Source organism: Lissotriton vulgaris, chromosome 8 (assembly GCF_964263255.1).
Source record: "Lissotriton vulgaris chromosome 8, aLisVul1.2, whole genome shotgun sequence".
Lineage (NCBI taxonomy): Eukaryota > Metazoa > Chordata > Amphibia > Caudata > Salamandridae > Lissotriton > Lissotriton vulgaris.
The window spans coordinates 488,006,301-488,023,124 of NC_141696.1; positions in this window are offsets into that span (position 1 = coordinate 488,006,301).

Genomic DNA, 16,824 nt, shown 5'->3' on the forward strand with positions numbered 1-16,824 from the left:
GTTTAAAGTGATTTTCATGCTTCCTGGGGCTCGGGAAGTGAATTAAATACTATTTGGAGTCATTTAATGTTCAAGCAAAAACGGCTGATTTTCGACAAAAAAGATAACACCCCCCCCCATTACGTCATGCTTCAGAAATGTGGAAAATGGTCCGTTTTCAAATGTTTTATTTTTGAACGTCAGTTCACATTTGTAGGTGGATCATCAGTGTTAGAGCTAAAATGAGCATGTTTAAAGTGATTTTCATGCTTCCAGGGGCCCTAAACACAAGATTTATGGAATGGGTAAAAGTGCATGACAATGGCCAATTTACTCACTCCGAGTTCTCAAAAAGGGTTTATTCACCCCGGGGAGGTAATTAAATACCATTTGGAGGCATTTAATGTTCAAGCAAAAACGGCTGATTTTCGACAAAATAGATAACAACCCCCCATTACGTCATGCTTCAGAAATGTGGAAAATGGTCCGTTTTCAAATGTTTTATTTTTTAACGTCAGTTCACATTTGTAGGTGGATCATCAGTGTTAGAGCTAAAATTAGCATGTTAAAAAAGATTTTCATGCTTCCAGGGGCCCAAAAAGCAAGATTTATAGAATGGTTAAAAGTGCATGAAAATGGCCAATTTACTCACTGAGTTCTCAAAAAGGGTTTCTTCACCCCGGGAAGTAAATTAACACCTTGGCTGCTAGGCGTTTTCCCCTCCCTGTGCTGACTTTTCATTTACTCCATGCTTCATGACGAGCTCAGCTCGTCATCAGCACAGCTCAACTGTGCATCATGACGAGCTGAGCTCGTCATGAGCATCGAAAGGGTTAAATACCATTTGTAGGCATTTAATGTTCAAGCAAAAACGGCTGATTTTCGACAAAAGAGATAACACCCCCCATTACGTCATGCTTCAGAAATGTGGAAAATGGTCCGTTTTCAAATGTTTTTTTTTTAACGTCAGTTCACATTTGCTGGTGAATCATCAGTGTTAGAGCTAAAATTAGCATGTTTAAAGTGATTTTCATGCTTCCAAGGGCTCGGGAAGTGAATTAAATACTATTTAGAGGCATTTAATGTTCAAGCAAAAACAGTTGATTTTTGACAAAAGAGATAACACCCCCCCATTATGTCATGCTTCAGAAATGTGGAAAATGGTCCATTTTCAAATGTTTTATTTTTGAACGTCAGTTCACATTTGTAGGTGGATCATCAGTGTTAGAGGTAAAATTAGCATGTTTAAAAAGATTTTCATGCTTCCAGGGGCCCAAAACACAAGATTTATGGAATGGTTAAAAGTGCATGAAAATGGCCAATTTACTCACTCTGAGTTCTCAAAAAGGGTTTCTTCACCCCGGGAAGTTAATTAAATACCATTTGGAGGCATTTAATGTTCAAGCAAAAACGGCTGATTTTCGACAAAAGAGATAACACCCCCCCATTACGTCATGCTTCAGAAATGTGGAAAATGGTCCGTTTTCAAATGTTTTATTTTTGAACGTCAGTTCACATTTGTAGGTGGATCATCAGTGTTAGAGCTAAAATTAGCATGTTTAACCCCTTCCACACTCATGACGAGCTGGGCTCGTCATGGTGTAGCCTCCTCATACACTGATGACGAGCCCAGCTCGTCATAAAACAATGAAAATAGCAATTTCCCAGCACAGGAGGGGAATTGCCTTAGCAGCCATGGAGTTAAAGTGATTTTCATGCTTCCAGGGGCCCTAAACACAAGATTTATGGAATGGTTAAAAGTGCATGAAAATGGCCAATTTACTCACTCTGAGTTCTCAAAAAGGGTTTCTTCACCCCGGGAAGTTAATTAAATACCATTTGGAGGCATTTAATGTTCAAGCAAAAACGGCTGATTTTCGACAAAAGAGATAACACCCCCCCATTACGTCATGCTTCAGAAATGTGGAAAATGGTCCGTATTCAAATGTTTTATTTTTGAACGTCAGTTCACATTTGTAGGTGGATCATCAGTGTTAGAGCTAAAATTAGCATGTTTAAAGTGATTTTCATGCTTCCATAGGCCCTAAACACAAGATTTATAGAATGGTTAAAAGTGCATGATAATGGCCAATTTACTCACTCTGAGTTCTCAAAAAGGGTTTCTTCACCCGGGAAGTAAATTAAATACCATTTGGAGGCCTTTAATGTTCAAGCAAAAACGGCTAATTTTCGACAAAAGAGATAACACCCCCCATTACGTCATGCTTCAGAAACGTGGAAAATGGTCCGTTTACAAATGTTTTATTTTTGAACGTCAGTTCACATTTGCAGGTGGATCATCAGTGTTAGAGCTAAAATTAGCATGTTTAAAGTGATTTTCATGCTTCCAGGGGCCCTAAACACAAGATTTATGGAATGGTTAAAAGTGCATGAAAATGGCCAATTTACTCACTCTGAGTTCTCAAAAAGGGTTTCTTCACCCCGGGAAGGTAATTAAATACCATTCGGAGGCATTTAATGTTCAAGCAATAATGGCTGATTTTCGACAAAAGAGATTTCACCCCCCCATTATGTCATGCTTCAGAAATGTGGAAAATGGTCTGCTTTCAAATGTTTTAATTTTGAACGTCAGTTCACATTTGTAGGTGGATCATCAGTGTTAGAGCTGAAATTAGCATGTTTAAAGTGATTTTCATGCTTCCAGGGGCCCTAAACACAAGATTTATAGAATGGTTAAAAGTGCATGAAAATGGCCAATTTACTCACTCTGAACTCTCAAAAAGGGTTTCTTCACCCCAGGAAGTAAATTAAATACCATTTGGAGGCATTTAATGTTCAAGCAAAAACGGCTAATTTTCGACAAAAGAGATAATACCCCCCCATTACGTCATGCTTCAGAAATGTGGAAAATGGTCCGCTTTCAAATGTTTTATTTGTGAACGTCAGTTCACATTTGCAGGTGGATCATCAGTGTTAGAGCTAAAATTAGCATGTTTAAAGTGATTTTCATGCTTCCTGGGGCTCGGGAAGTGAATTAAATACTATTTGGAGTCATTTAATGTTCAAGCAAAAACGGCTGATTTTCGACAAAAAAGATAACACCCCCCCCCATTACGTCATGCTTCAGAAATGTGGAAAATGGTCCGTTTTCAAATGTTTTATTTTTGAACGTCAGTTCACATTTGTAGGTGGATCATCAGTGTTAGAGCTAAAATGAGCATGTTTAAAGTGATTTTCATGCTTCCAGGGGCCCTAAACACAAGATTTATGGAATGGGTAAAAGTGCATGACAATGGCCAATTTACTCACTCCGAGTTCTCAAAAAGGGTTTATTCACCCCGGGGAGGTAATTAAATACCATTTGGAGGCATTTAATGTTCAAGCAAAAACGGCTGATTTTCGACAAAATAGATAACAACCCCCCATTACGTCATGCTTCAGAAATGTGGAAAATGGTCCGTTTTCAAATGTTTTATTTTTTAACGTCAGTTCACATTTGTAGGTGGATCATCAGTGTTAGAGCTAAAATTAGCATGTTAAAAAAGATTTTCATGCTTCCAGGGGCCCAAAACACAAGATTTATAGAATGGTTAAAAGTGCATGAAAATGGCCAATTTACTCACTGAGTTCTCAAAAAGGGTTTCTTCACCCCGGGAAGTAAATTAACACCTTGGCTGCTAGGCGTTTTCCCCTCCCTGTGCTGACTTTTCATTTACTCCATGCTTCATGACGAGCTCAGCTCGTCATCAGCACAGCTCAACTGTGCATCATGACGAGCTGAGCTCGTCATGAGCATCGAAAGGGTTAAATACCATTTGTAGGCATTTAATGTTCAAGCAAAAACGGCTGATTTTCGACAAAAGAGATAACACCCCCCATTACGTCATGCTTCAGAAATGTGGAAAATGGTCCGTTTTCAAATGTTTTTTTTTTAACGTCAGTTCACATTTGCTGGTGAATCATCAGTGTTAGAGCTAAAATTAGCATGTTTAAAGTGATTTTCATGCTTCCAAGGGCTCGGGAAGTGAATTAAATACTATTTAGAGGCATTTAATGTTCAAGCAAAAACAGTTGATTTTTGACAAAAGAGATAACACCCCCCCATTATGTCATGCTTCAGAAATGTGGAAAATGGTCCATTTTCAAATGTTTTATTTTTGAACGTCAGTTCACATTTGTAGGTGGATCATCAGTGTTAGAGGAAAAATTAGCATGTTTAAAAAGATTTTCATGCTTCCAGGGGCCCAAAACACAAGATTTATGGAATGGTTAAAAGTGCATGAAAATGGCCAATTTACTCACTCTGAGTTCTCAAAAAGGGTTTCTTCACCCCGGGAAGTTAATTAAATACCATTTGGAGGCATTTAATGTTCAAGCAAAAACGGCTGATTTTCGACAAAAGAGATAACACCCCCCCATTACGTCATGCTTCAGAAATGTGGAAAATGGTCCGTTTTCAAATGTTTTATTTTTGAACGTCAGTTCACATTTGTAGGTGGATCATCAGTGTTAGAGCTAAAATTAGCATGTTTAACCCCTTCCACACTCATGACGAGCTGGGCTCGTCATGGTGTAGCCTCCTCATACACTGATGACGAGCCCAGCTCGTCATAAAACAATGAAAATAGCAATTTCCCAGCACAGGAGGGGAATTGCCTTAGCAGCCATGGAGTTAAAGTGATTTTCATGCTTCCAGGGGCCCTAAACACAAGATTTATGGAATGGTTAAAAGTGCATGAAAATGGCCAATTTACTCACTCTGAGTTCTCAAAAAGGGTTTCTTCACCCCGGGAAGTTAATTAAATACCATTTGGAGGCATTTAATGTTCAAGCAAAAACGGCTGATTTTCGACAAAAGAGATAACACCCCCCCATTACGTCATGCTTCAGAAATGTGGAAAATGGTCCGTATTCAAATGTTTTATTTTTGAACGTCAGTTCACATTTGTAGGTGGATCATCAGTGTTAGAGCTAAAATTAGCATGTTTAAAGTGATTTTCATGCTTCCATAGGCCCTAAACACAAGATTTATAGAATGGTTAAAAGTGCATGATAATGGCCAATTTACTCACTCTGAGTTCTCAAAAAGGGTTTCTTCACCCGGGAAGTAAATTAAATACCATTTGGAGGCCTTTAATGTTCAAGCAAAAACGGCTAATTTTCGACAAAAGAGATAACACCCCCCATTACGTCATGCTTCAGAAACGTGGAAAATTGTCCGTTTTCAAATGTTTTTTTTTTGAACGTCAGTTCACATTTGCTGGTGGATCATCAGTGTTAGAGCGAAAATGTGCATGTTTAAAGTGATTTTCATGCTTCCAGGGGCCCTAAACACAAGATTTATGGAATGGTTAAAAGTGCATGAAAATGGCCAATTTACTCACTCTGAGTTCTCAAAAAGGGTTTCTTCACCCCGGGAAGTTAATTAAATACCATTTGGAGGCATTTAATGTTCAAGCAAAAACGGCTGATTTTCGACAAAAGAGATAACACCCCCCCATTACGTCATGCTTCAGAAATGTGGAAAATGGTCCGTATTCAAATGTTTTATTTTTGAACGTCAGTTCACATTTGTAGGTGGATCATCAGTGTTAGAGCTAAAATTAGCATGTTTAAAGTGATTTTCATGCTTCCAGGGGCCCTAAACACAAGATTTATAGAATGGTTAAAAGTGCATGATAATGGCCAATTTACTCACTCTGAGTTCTCAAAAAGGGTTTCTTCACCCGGGAAGTAAATTAAATACCATTTGGAGGCCTTTAATGTTCAAGCAATAACGGCTGATTTTCGACAAAAGAGATTTCACCCCCCCCCATTATGTCATGCTTCAGAAATGTGGAAAATGGTCCGTTTTCAAATGTTTTATTTTTGAACGTCAGTTCACATTTGTAGGTGGATTATCAGTGTTAGAGCTAAAATTAGCATGTTTAAAGTGATTTTCATGCTTCCAGGGGCCCTAAACACAAGATTTATGGAATGATTAAAAGTGCCTGAAAATGGCCAATTTACTCACTCTGAGTTCTCAAAAAGGGGGTCTTCACCCCGGGAAGTTAATTAAATACTATTTGGAGGCATTTAATGTTCAAGCAAAAATGGCTGATTTTCGACAAAAGAGATAACACCCCCCATTAAGTCATGCTTCAGAAATGTGGAAAATGGTCCGTTTTCAAATGTTTTATTTTTGAACGTCAGTTCACATTTGTAGGTGGATCATCAGTGTTAGAGGTAAAATTAGCATGTTTAAAAAGATTTTCATGCTTCCAGGGGCCCAAAACACAAGATTTATGGAATGGTTAAAAGTGCATGAAAATGGCCAATTTACTCACTCTGAGTTCTCAAAAAGGGTTTCTTCACCCCGGGAAGTTAATTAAATACCATTTGGAGGCATTTAATGTTCAAGCAAAAACGGCTGATTTTCGACAAAAGAGATAACACCCCCCCATTACGTCATGCTTCAGAAATGTGGAAAATGGTCCGTATTCAAATGTTTTATTTTTGAACGTCAGTTCACATTTGTAGGTGGATCATCAGTGTTAGAGCTAAAATTAGCATGTTTAAAGTGATTTTCATGCTTCCAGGGGCCCTAAACACAAGATTTATAGAATGGTTAAAAGTGCATGATAATGGCCAATTTACTCACTCTGAGTTCTCAAAAAGGGTTTCTTCACCCGGGAAGTAAATTAAATACCATTTGGAGGCCTTTAATGTTCAAGCAAAAACGGCTAATTTTCGACAAAAGAGATAACACCCCCCATTACGTCATGCTTCAGAAACGTGGAAAATTGTCCGTTTTCAAATGTTTTTTTTTTTGAACGTCAGTTCACATTTGCTGGTGGATCATCAGTGTTAGAGCGAAAATGTGCATGTTTAAAGTGATTTTCATGCTTCCAGGGGCCCTAAACACAAGATTTATGGAATGGTTAAAAGTGCATGAAAATGGCCAATTTACTCACTCTGAGTTCTCAAAAAGGGTTTCTTCACCCCGGGAAGTTAATTAAATACCATTTGGAGGCATTTAATGTTCAAGCAATAACGGCTGATTTTCGACAAAAGAGATTTCACCCCCCCCCCATTATGTCATGCTTCAGAAATGTGGAAAATGGTCCGTTTTCAAATGTTTTATTTTTGAACGTCAGTTCACATTTGTAGGTGGATTATCAGTGTTAGAGCTAAAATTAGCATGTTTAAAGTGATTTTCATGCTTCCAGGGGCCCTAAACACAAGATTTATGGAATGATTAAAAGTGCCTGAAAATGGCCAATTTACTCACTCTGAGTTCTCAAAAAGGGGGTCTTCACCCCGGGAAGTTAATTAAATACTATTTGGAGGCATTTAATGTTCAAGCAAAAATGGCTGATTTTCGACAAAAGAGATAACACCCCCCATTAAGTCATGCTTCAGAAATGTGGAAAATGGTCAGTTTTCAAATGTTTTATTTTTGAACGTCAGTTCACATTTGTAGGTGGATCATCAGTGTTAGAGCTAAAATTAGCATGTTTAAAGTGATTTTCATGCTTCCAGGGGCTCGGGAAGTGAATTAAATACCATTTAGAGGCATTTAATGTTCAAGCAAAAACAGTTGATTTTTGACAAAAGAGATAACACCCCCCCATTACGTCATGCTTCAGAAATGTGGAAAATGGTCCGTTTTCAAATGTTTTATTTTTGAACCTCAGTTCACATTTGTAGGTGGATCATCAGTGTTAGAGCTAAAATTAGCATGTTTAAAAAGATTTTCATGCTTCCAGGGGCCCAAAACACAAGATTCATAGAATGGTTAAAAGTGCATGAAAATGGCCAATTTACTCACTGAGTTCTCAAAAAGGGTTTCTTCACCCCGGGAAGTAAATTAACACCATGAGCATCGAAAGGGTTAAATACCATTTGGAGGCATTTAATGTTCAAGCAAAAACGGCTGATTTTCGACAAAAGAGATAACACCCCCCATTACGTCATGCTTCAGAAATGTGGAAAATGGTCCATTTTCAAATGGTTTTTTTTAACGTCAGTTCACATTTGCTGGTGGATCATCAGTGTTAGAGCTAAAATTAGCATGTTTAAAGTGATTTTCATGCTTCCAAGGGCTCGGGAAGTGAATTAAATACTATTTAGAGGCATTTAATGTTCAAGCAAAAACAGTTGATTTTTGACAAAAGAGATAACACCCCCCCATTATGTCATGCTTCAGAAATGTGGAAAATGGTCCATTTTCAAATGTTTTATTTTTGAACGTCAGTTCACATTTGTAGGTGGATCATCAGTGTTAGAGCTAAAATTAGCATGTTTAAAGTGATTTTCATGCTTCCAGGGGCCCTAAACACAAGATTTATAGAATGGTTAAAAGTGCATGAAAATGGCCAATTTACTCACTCTGAGTTCTCAAAAAGGGTTTCTTCACCCCGGGAAGTAAATTAAATACCATTTGGAGGCATTTAATGTTCAAGCAAAAACGGCTAATTTTCGACAAAAGAGATAACACCCCCCATTACGTCATGCTTCAGAAACGTGGAAAATTGTCCGTTTTCAAATGTTTTTTTTTTTTAACGTCAGTTCACATTTGCTGGTGGATCATCAGTGTTAGAGCAAAAATTAGCACGTTTAAAGTGATTTTCATGCTTCCAGGGGCTCGGGAAGTGAATTAAATACTATTTGGAGGCATTTAATGTTCAAGCAAAAACGGCTGATTTTCGATAAAAGAGATTACACCCCCCCATTACGTCATGCTTCAGAAATGTGGAAAATGGTCCGTTTACAAATGTTTTATTTTTGAACGTCAGTTCACATTTGCAGGTGGATCATCAGTGTTAGAGCTAAAATGAGCATGTTTAAAGTGATTTTCATGCTTCCAGGGGCCCTAAACACAAGATTTATGGAATGGTTAAAAGTGCATGAAAATGGCCAATTTACTCACTCTGAGTTCTCAAAAAGGGTTTCTTCACCCCGGGAAGGTAATTAAATACCATTCGGAGGCATTTAATGTTCAAGCAATAATGGCTGATTTTCGACAAAAGAGATTTCACCCCCCCATTATGTCATGCTTCAGAAATGTGGAAAATGGTCTGCTTTCAAATGTTTTAATTTTGAACGTCAGTTCACATTTGTAGGTGGATCATCAGTGTTAGAGCTGAAATTAGCATGTTTAAAGTGATTTTCATGCTTCCAGGGGCCCTAAACACAAGATTTATAGAATGGTTAAAAGTGCATGAAAATGGCCAATTTACTCACTCTGAACTCTCAAAAAGGGTTTCTTCACCCCAGGAAGTAAATTAAATACCATTTGGAGGCATTTAATGTTCAAGCAAAAACGGCTAATTTTCGACAAAAGAGATAATACCCCCCCATTACGTCATGCTTCAGAAATGTGGAAAATGGTCCGCTTTCAAATGTTTTATTTGTGAACGTCAGTTCACATTTGCAGGTGGATCATCAGTGTTAGAGCTAAAATTAGCATGTTTAAAGTGATTTTCATGCTTCCTGGGGCTCGGGAAGTGAATTAAATACTATTTGGAGTCATTTAATGTTCAAGCAAAAACGGCTGATTTTCGACAAAAAAGATAACACCCCCCCCCCATTACGTCATGCTTCAGAAATGTGGAAAATGGTCCGTTTTCAAATGTTTTATTTTTGAACGTCAGTTCACATTTGTAGGTGGATCATCAGTGTTAGAGCTAAAATTAGCATGTTTAAAGCGATTTTCATGCTTCCAGGGGCCCTAAACACAAGATTTATGGAATGGGTAAAAGTGCATGACAATGGCCAATTTACTCACTCCGAGTTCTCAAAAAGGGTTTATTCACCCCGGGGAGGTAATTAAATACCATTTGGAGGCATTTAATGTTCAAGCAAAAACGGCTGATTTTCGACAAAATAGATAACAACCCCCCATTACGTCATGCTTCAGAAATGTGGAAAATGGTCCGTTTTCAAATGTTTTATTTTTTAACGTCAGTTCACATTTGTAGGTGGATCATCAGTGTTAGAGCTAAAATTAGCATGTTAAAAAAGATTTTCATGCTTCCAGGGGCCCAAAACACAAGATTTATAGAATGGTTAAAAGTGCATGAAAATGGCCAATTTACTCACTGAGTTCTCAAAAAGGGTTTCTTCACCCCGGGAAGTAAATTAACACCTTGGCTGCTAGGCGTTTTCCCCTCCCTGTGCTGACTTTTCATTTACTCCATGCTTCATGACGAGCTCAGCTCGTCATCAGCACAGCTCAACTGTGCATCATGACGAGCTGAGCTCGTCATGAGCATCGAAAGGGTTAAATACCATTTGTAGGCATTTAATGTTCAAGCAAAAACGGCTGATTTTCGACAAAAGAGATAACACCCCCCATTACGTCATGCTTCAGAAATGTGGAAAATGGTCCGTTTTCAAATGTTTTTTTTTTAACGTCAGTTCACATTTGCTGGTGAATCATCAGTGTTAGAGCTAAAATTAGCATGTTTAAAGTGATTTTCATGCTTCCAAGGGCTCGGGAAGTGAATTAAATACTATTTAGAGGCATTTAATGTTCAAGCAAAAACAGTTGATTTTTGACAAAAGAGATAACACCCCCCCATTATGTCATGCTTCAGAAATGTGGAAAATGGTCCATTTTCAAATGTTTTATTTTTGAACGTCAGTTCACATTTGTAGGTGGATCATCAGTGTTAGAGGTAAAATTAGCATGTTTAAAAAGATTTTCATGCTTCCAGGGGCCCAAAACACAAGATTTATGGAATGGTTAAAAGTGCATGAAAATGGCCAATTTACTCACTCTGAGTTCTCAAAAAGGGTTTCTTCACCCCGGGAAGTTAATTAAATACCATTTGGAGGCATTTAATGTTCAAGCAAAAACGGCTGATTTTCGACAAAAGAGATAACACCCCCCCATTACGTCATGCTTCAGAAATGTGGAAAATGGTCCGTTTTCAAATGTTTTATTTTTGAACGTCAGTTCACATTTGTAGGTGGATCATCAGTGTTAGAGCTAAAATTAGCATGTTTAAAGTGATTTTCATGCTTCCAGGGGCCCTAAACACAAGATTTATAGAATGGTTAAAAGTGCATGATAATGGCCAATTTACTCACTCTGAGTTCTCAAAAAGGGTTTCTTCACCCGGGAAGTAAATTAAATACCATTTGGAGGCCTTTAATGTTCAAGCAAAAACGGCTAATTTTCGACAAAAGAGATAACCCCCCCCATTACGTCATGCTTCAGAAACGTGGAAAATTGTCCGTTTTCAAATGTTTTTTTTTTGAACGTCAGTTCACATTTGCTGGTGGATCATCAGTGTTAGAGCGAAAATGTGCATGTTTAAAGTGATTTTCATGCTTCCAGGGGCCCTAAACACAAGATTTATGGAATGGTTAAAAGTGCATGAAAATGGCCAATTTACTCACTCTGTGTTCTCAAAAAGGGTTTCTTCACCCCGGGAAGTTAATTAAATACCATTTGGAGGCATTTAATGTTCAAGCAATAACGGCTGATTTTCGACAAAAGAGATTTCACCCCCCCCCATTATGTCATGCTTCAGAAATGTGGAAAATGGTCCGTTTTCAAATGTTTTATTTTTGAACGTCAGTTCACATTTGTAGGTGGATTATCAGTGTTAGAGCTAAATTTAGCATGTTTAAAGTGATTTTCATGCTTCCAGGGGCCCTAAACACAAGATTTATAGAATGGTTAAAAGTGCATGAAAATGGCCAATTTACTCACTGAGTTCTCAAAAAGGGTTTCTTCACCCCGGGAAGTAAATTAACACCTTGGCTGCTAGGCGTTTTCCCCTCCCTGTGCTGACTTTTCATTTACTCCATGCTTCATGACGAGCTCAGCTCGTCATCAGCACAGCTCAACTGTGCATCATGACGAGCTGAGCTCGTCATGAGCATCGAAAGGGTTAAATACCATTTGTAGGCATTTAATGTTCAAGCAAAAACGGCTGATTTTCGACAAAAGAGATAACACCCCCCATTACGTCATGCTTCAGAAATGTGGAAAATGGTCCGTTTTCAAATGTTTTTTTTTTAACGTCAGTTCACATTTGCTGGTGAATCATCAGTGTTAGAGCTAAAATTAGCATGTTTAAAGTGATTTTCATGCTTCCAAGGGCTCGGGAAGTGAATTAAATACTATTTAGAGGCATTTAATGTTCAAGCAAAAACAGTTGATTTTTGACAAAAGAGATAACACCCCCCCATTATGTCATGCTTCAGAAATGTGGAAAATGGTCCATTTTCAAATGTTTTATTTTTGAACGTCAGTTCACATTTGTAGGTGGATCATCAGTGTTAGAGCTAAAATTAGCATGTTTAAAAAGATTTTCATGCTTCCAGGGGCCCAAAACACAAGATTTATGGAATGGTTAAAAGTGCATGAAAATGGCCAATTTACTCACTCTGAGTTCTCAAAAAGGGTTTCTTCACCCCGGGAAGTTAATTAAATACCATTTGGAGGCATTTAATGTTCAAGCAAAAACGGCTGATTTTCGACAAAAGAGATAACACCCCCCCATTACGTCATGCTTCAGAAATGTGGAAAATGGTCCGTATTCAAATGTTTTATTTTTGAACGTCAGTTCACATTTGTAGGTGGATCATCAGTGTTAGAGCTAAAATTAGCATGTTTAAAGTGATTTTCATGCTTCCAGGGGCCCTAAACACAAGATTTATAGAATGGTTAAAAGTGCATGATAATGGCCAATTTACTCACTCTGAGTTCTCAAAAAGGGTTTCTTCACCCGGGAAGTAAATTAAATACCATTTGGAGGCCTTTAATGTTCAAGCAAAAACGGCTAATTTTCGACAAAAGAGATAACACCCCCCATTACGTCATGCTTCAGAAACGTGGAAAATTGTCCGTTTTCAAATGTTTTTTTTTTGAACGTCAGTTCACATTTGCTGGTGGATCATCAGTGTTAGAGCGAAAATGTGCATGTTTAAAGTGATTTTCATGCTTCCAGGGGCCCTAAACACAAGATTTATGGAATGGTTAAAAGTGCATGAAAATGGCCAATTTACTCACTCTGAGTTCTCAAAAAGGGTTTCTTCACCCCGGGAAGTTAATTAAATACCATTTGGAGGCATTTAATGTTCAAGCAATAACGGCTGATTTTCGACAAAAGAGATTTCACCCCCCCCCATTATGTCATGCTTCAGAAATGTGGAAAATGGTCCGTTTTCAAATGTTTTATTTTTGAACGTCAGTTCACATTTGTAGGTGGATTATCAGTGTTAGAGCTAAAATTAGCATGTTTAAAGTGATTTTCATGCTTCCAGGGGCCCTAAACACAAGATTTATGGAATGATTAAAAGTGCCTGAAAATGGCCAATTTACTCACTCTGAGTTCTCAAAAAGGGGGTCTTCACCCCGGGAAGTTAATTAAATACTATTTGGAGGCATTTAATGTTCAAGCAAAAATGGCTGATTTTCGACAAAAGAGATAACACCCCCCATTAAGTCATGCTTCAGAAATGTGGAAAATGGTCAGTTTTCAAATGTTTTATTTTTGAACGTCAGTTCACATTTGTAGGTGGATCATCAGTGTTAGAGCTAAAATTAGCATGTTTAAAGTGATTTTCATGCTTCCAGGGGCTCGGGAAGTGAATTAAATACCATTTAGAGGCATTTAATGTTCAAGCAAAAACAGTTGATTTTTGACAAAAGAGATAACACCCCCCCCATTACGTCATGCTTCAGAAATGTGGAAAATGGTCCGTTTTCAAATGTTTTATTTTTGAACCTCAGTTCACATTTGTAGGTGGATCATCAGTGTTAGAGCTAAAATTAGCATGTTTAAAAAGATTTTCATGCTTCCAGGGGCCCAAAACACAAGATTCATAGAATGGTTAAAAGTGCATGAAAATGGCCAATTTACTCACTGAGTTCTCAAAAAGGGTTTCTTCACCCCGGGAAGTAAATTAACACCATGAGCATCGAAAGGGTTAAATACCATTTGGAGGCATTTAATGTTCAAGCAAAAACGGCTGATTTTCGACAAAAGAGATAACACCCCCCATTACGTCATGCTTCAGAAATGTGGAAAATGGTCCATTTTCAAATGTTTTTTTTTTAACGTCAGTTCACATTTGCTGGTGGATCATCAGTGTTAGAGCTAAAATTAGCATGTTCAAAGTGATTTTCATGCTTCCAAGGGCTCGGGAAGTGAATTAAATACTATTTAGAGGCATTTAATGTTCAAGCAAAAACAGTTGATTTTTGACAAAAGAGATAACACCCCCCCATTATGTCATGCTTCAGAAATGTGGAAAATGGTCCATTTTCAAATGTTTTATTTTTGAACGTCAGTTCACATTTGTAGGTAGATCATCAGTGTTAGAGCTAAAATTAGCATGTTTAAAGTGATTTTCATGCTTCCAGGGGCCCTAAACACAAGATTTATAGAATGGTTAAAAGTGCATGAAAATGGCCAATTTACTCACTCTGAGTTCTCAAAAAGGGTTTCTTCACCCCGGGAAGTAAATTAAATACCATTTGGAGGCATTTAATGTTCAAGCAAAAACGGCTAATTTTCGACAAAAGAGATAACACCCCCCATTACGTCATGCTTCAGAAACGTGGAAAATTGTCCGTTTTCAAATGTTTTTTTTTTTTTAACGTCAGTTCACATTTGCTGGTGGATCATCAGTGTTAGAGCAAAAATTAGCACGTTTAAAGTGATTTTCATGCTTCCAGGGGCTCGGGAAGTGAATTAAATACTATTTGGAGGCATTTAATGTTCAAGCAAAAACGGCTGATTTTCGATAAAAGAGATTACACCCCCCCATTACGTCATGCTTCAGAAATGTGGAAAATGGTCCGTTTACAAATGTTTTATTTTTGAACGTCAGTTCACATTTGCAGGTGGATCATCAGTGTTAGAGCTAAAATGAGCATGTTTAAAGTGATTTTCATGCTTCCAGGGGCCCTAAACACAAGATTTATGGAATGGTTAAAAGTGCATGAAAATGGCCAATTTACTCACTCTGAGTTCTCAAAAAGGGTTTCTTCACCCCGGGAAGGTAATTAAATACCATTCGGAGGCATTTAATGTTCAAGCAATAATGGCTGATTTTCGACAAAAGAGATTTCACCCCCCCATTATGTCATGCTTCAGAAATGTGGAAAATGGTCTGCTTTCAAATGTTTTAATTTTGAACGTCAGTTCACATTTGTAGGTGGATCATCAGTGTTAGAGCTGAAATTAGCATGTTTAAAGTGATTTTCATGCTTCCAGGGGCCCTAAACACAAGATTTATAGAATGGTTAAAAGTGCATGAAAATGGCCAATTTACTCACTCTGAACTCTCAAAAAGGGTTTCTTCACCCCAGGAAGTAAATTAAATACCATTTGGAGGCATTTAATGTTCAAGCAAAAACGGCTAATTTTCGACAAAAGAGATAATACCCCCCCATTACGTCATGCTTCAGAAATGTGGAAAATGGTCCGCTTTCAAATGTTTTATTTGTGAACGTCAGTTCACATTTGCAGGTGGATCATCAGTGTTAGAGCTAAAATTAGCATGTTTAAAGTGATTTTCATGCTTCCTGGGGCTCGGGAAGTGAATTAAATACTATTTGGAGTCATTTAATGTTCAAGCAAAAACGGCTGATTTTCGACAAAAAAGATAACACCCCCCCCCCATTACGTCATGCTTCAGAAATGTGGAAAATGGTCCGTTTTCAAATGTTTTATTTTTGAACGTCAGTTCACATTTGTAGGTGGATCATCAGTGTTAGAGCTAAAATTAGCATGTTTAAAGCGATTTTCATGCTTCCAGGGGCCCTAAACACAAGATTTATGGAATGGGTAAAAGTGCATGACAATGGCCAATTTACTCACTCCGAGTTCTCAAAAAGGGTTTATTCACCCCGGGGAGGTAATTAAATACCATTTGGAGGCATTTAATGTTCAAGCAAAAACGGCTGATTTTCGACAAAATAGATAACAACCCCCCATTACGTCATGCTTCAGAAATGTGGAAAATGGTCCGTTTTCAAATGTTTTATTTTTTAACGTCAGTTCACATTTGTAGGTGGATCATCAGTGTTAGAGCTAAAATTAGCATGTTAAAAAAGATTTTCATGCTTCCAGGGGCCCAAAACACAAGATTTATAGAATGGTTAAAAGTGCATGAAAATGGCCAATTTACTCACTGAGTTCTCAAAAAGGGTTTCTTCACCCCGGGAAGTAAATTAACACCTTGGCTGCTAGGCGTTTTCCCCTCCCTGTGCTGACTTTTCATTTACTCCATGCTTCATGACGAGCTCAGCTCGTCATCAGCACAGCTCAACTGTGCATCATGACGAGCTGAGCTCGTCATGAGCATCGAAAGGGTTAAATACCATTTGTAGGCATTTAATGTTCAAGCAAAAACGGCTGATTTTCGACAAAAGAGATAACACCCCCCATTACGTCATGCTTCAGAAATGTGGAAAATGGTCCGTTTTCAAATGTTTTTTTTTTAACGTCAGTTCACATTTGCTGGTGAATCATCAGTGTTAGAGCTAAAATTAGCATGTTTAAAGTGATTTTCATGCTTCCAAGGGCTCGGGAAGTGAATTAAATACTATTTAGAGGCATTTAATGTTCAAGCAAAAACAGTTGATTTTTGACAAAAGAGATAACACCCCCCCATTATGTCATGCTTCAGAAATGTGGAAAATGGTCCATTTTCAAATGTTTTATTTTTGAACGTCAGTTCACATTTGTAGGTGGATCATCAGTGTTAGAGGTAAAATTAGCATGTTTAAAAAGATTTTCATGCTTCCAGGGGCCCAAAACACAAGATTTATGGAATGGTTAAAAGTGCATGAAAATGGCCAATTTACTCACTCTGAGTTCTCAAAAAGGGTTTCTTCACCCCGGGAAGTTAATTAAATACCATTTGGAGGCATTT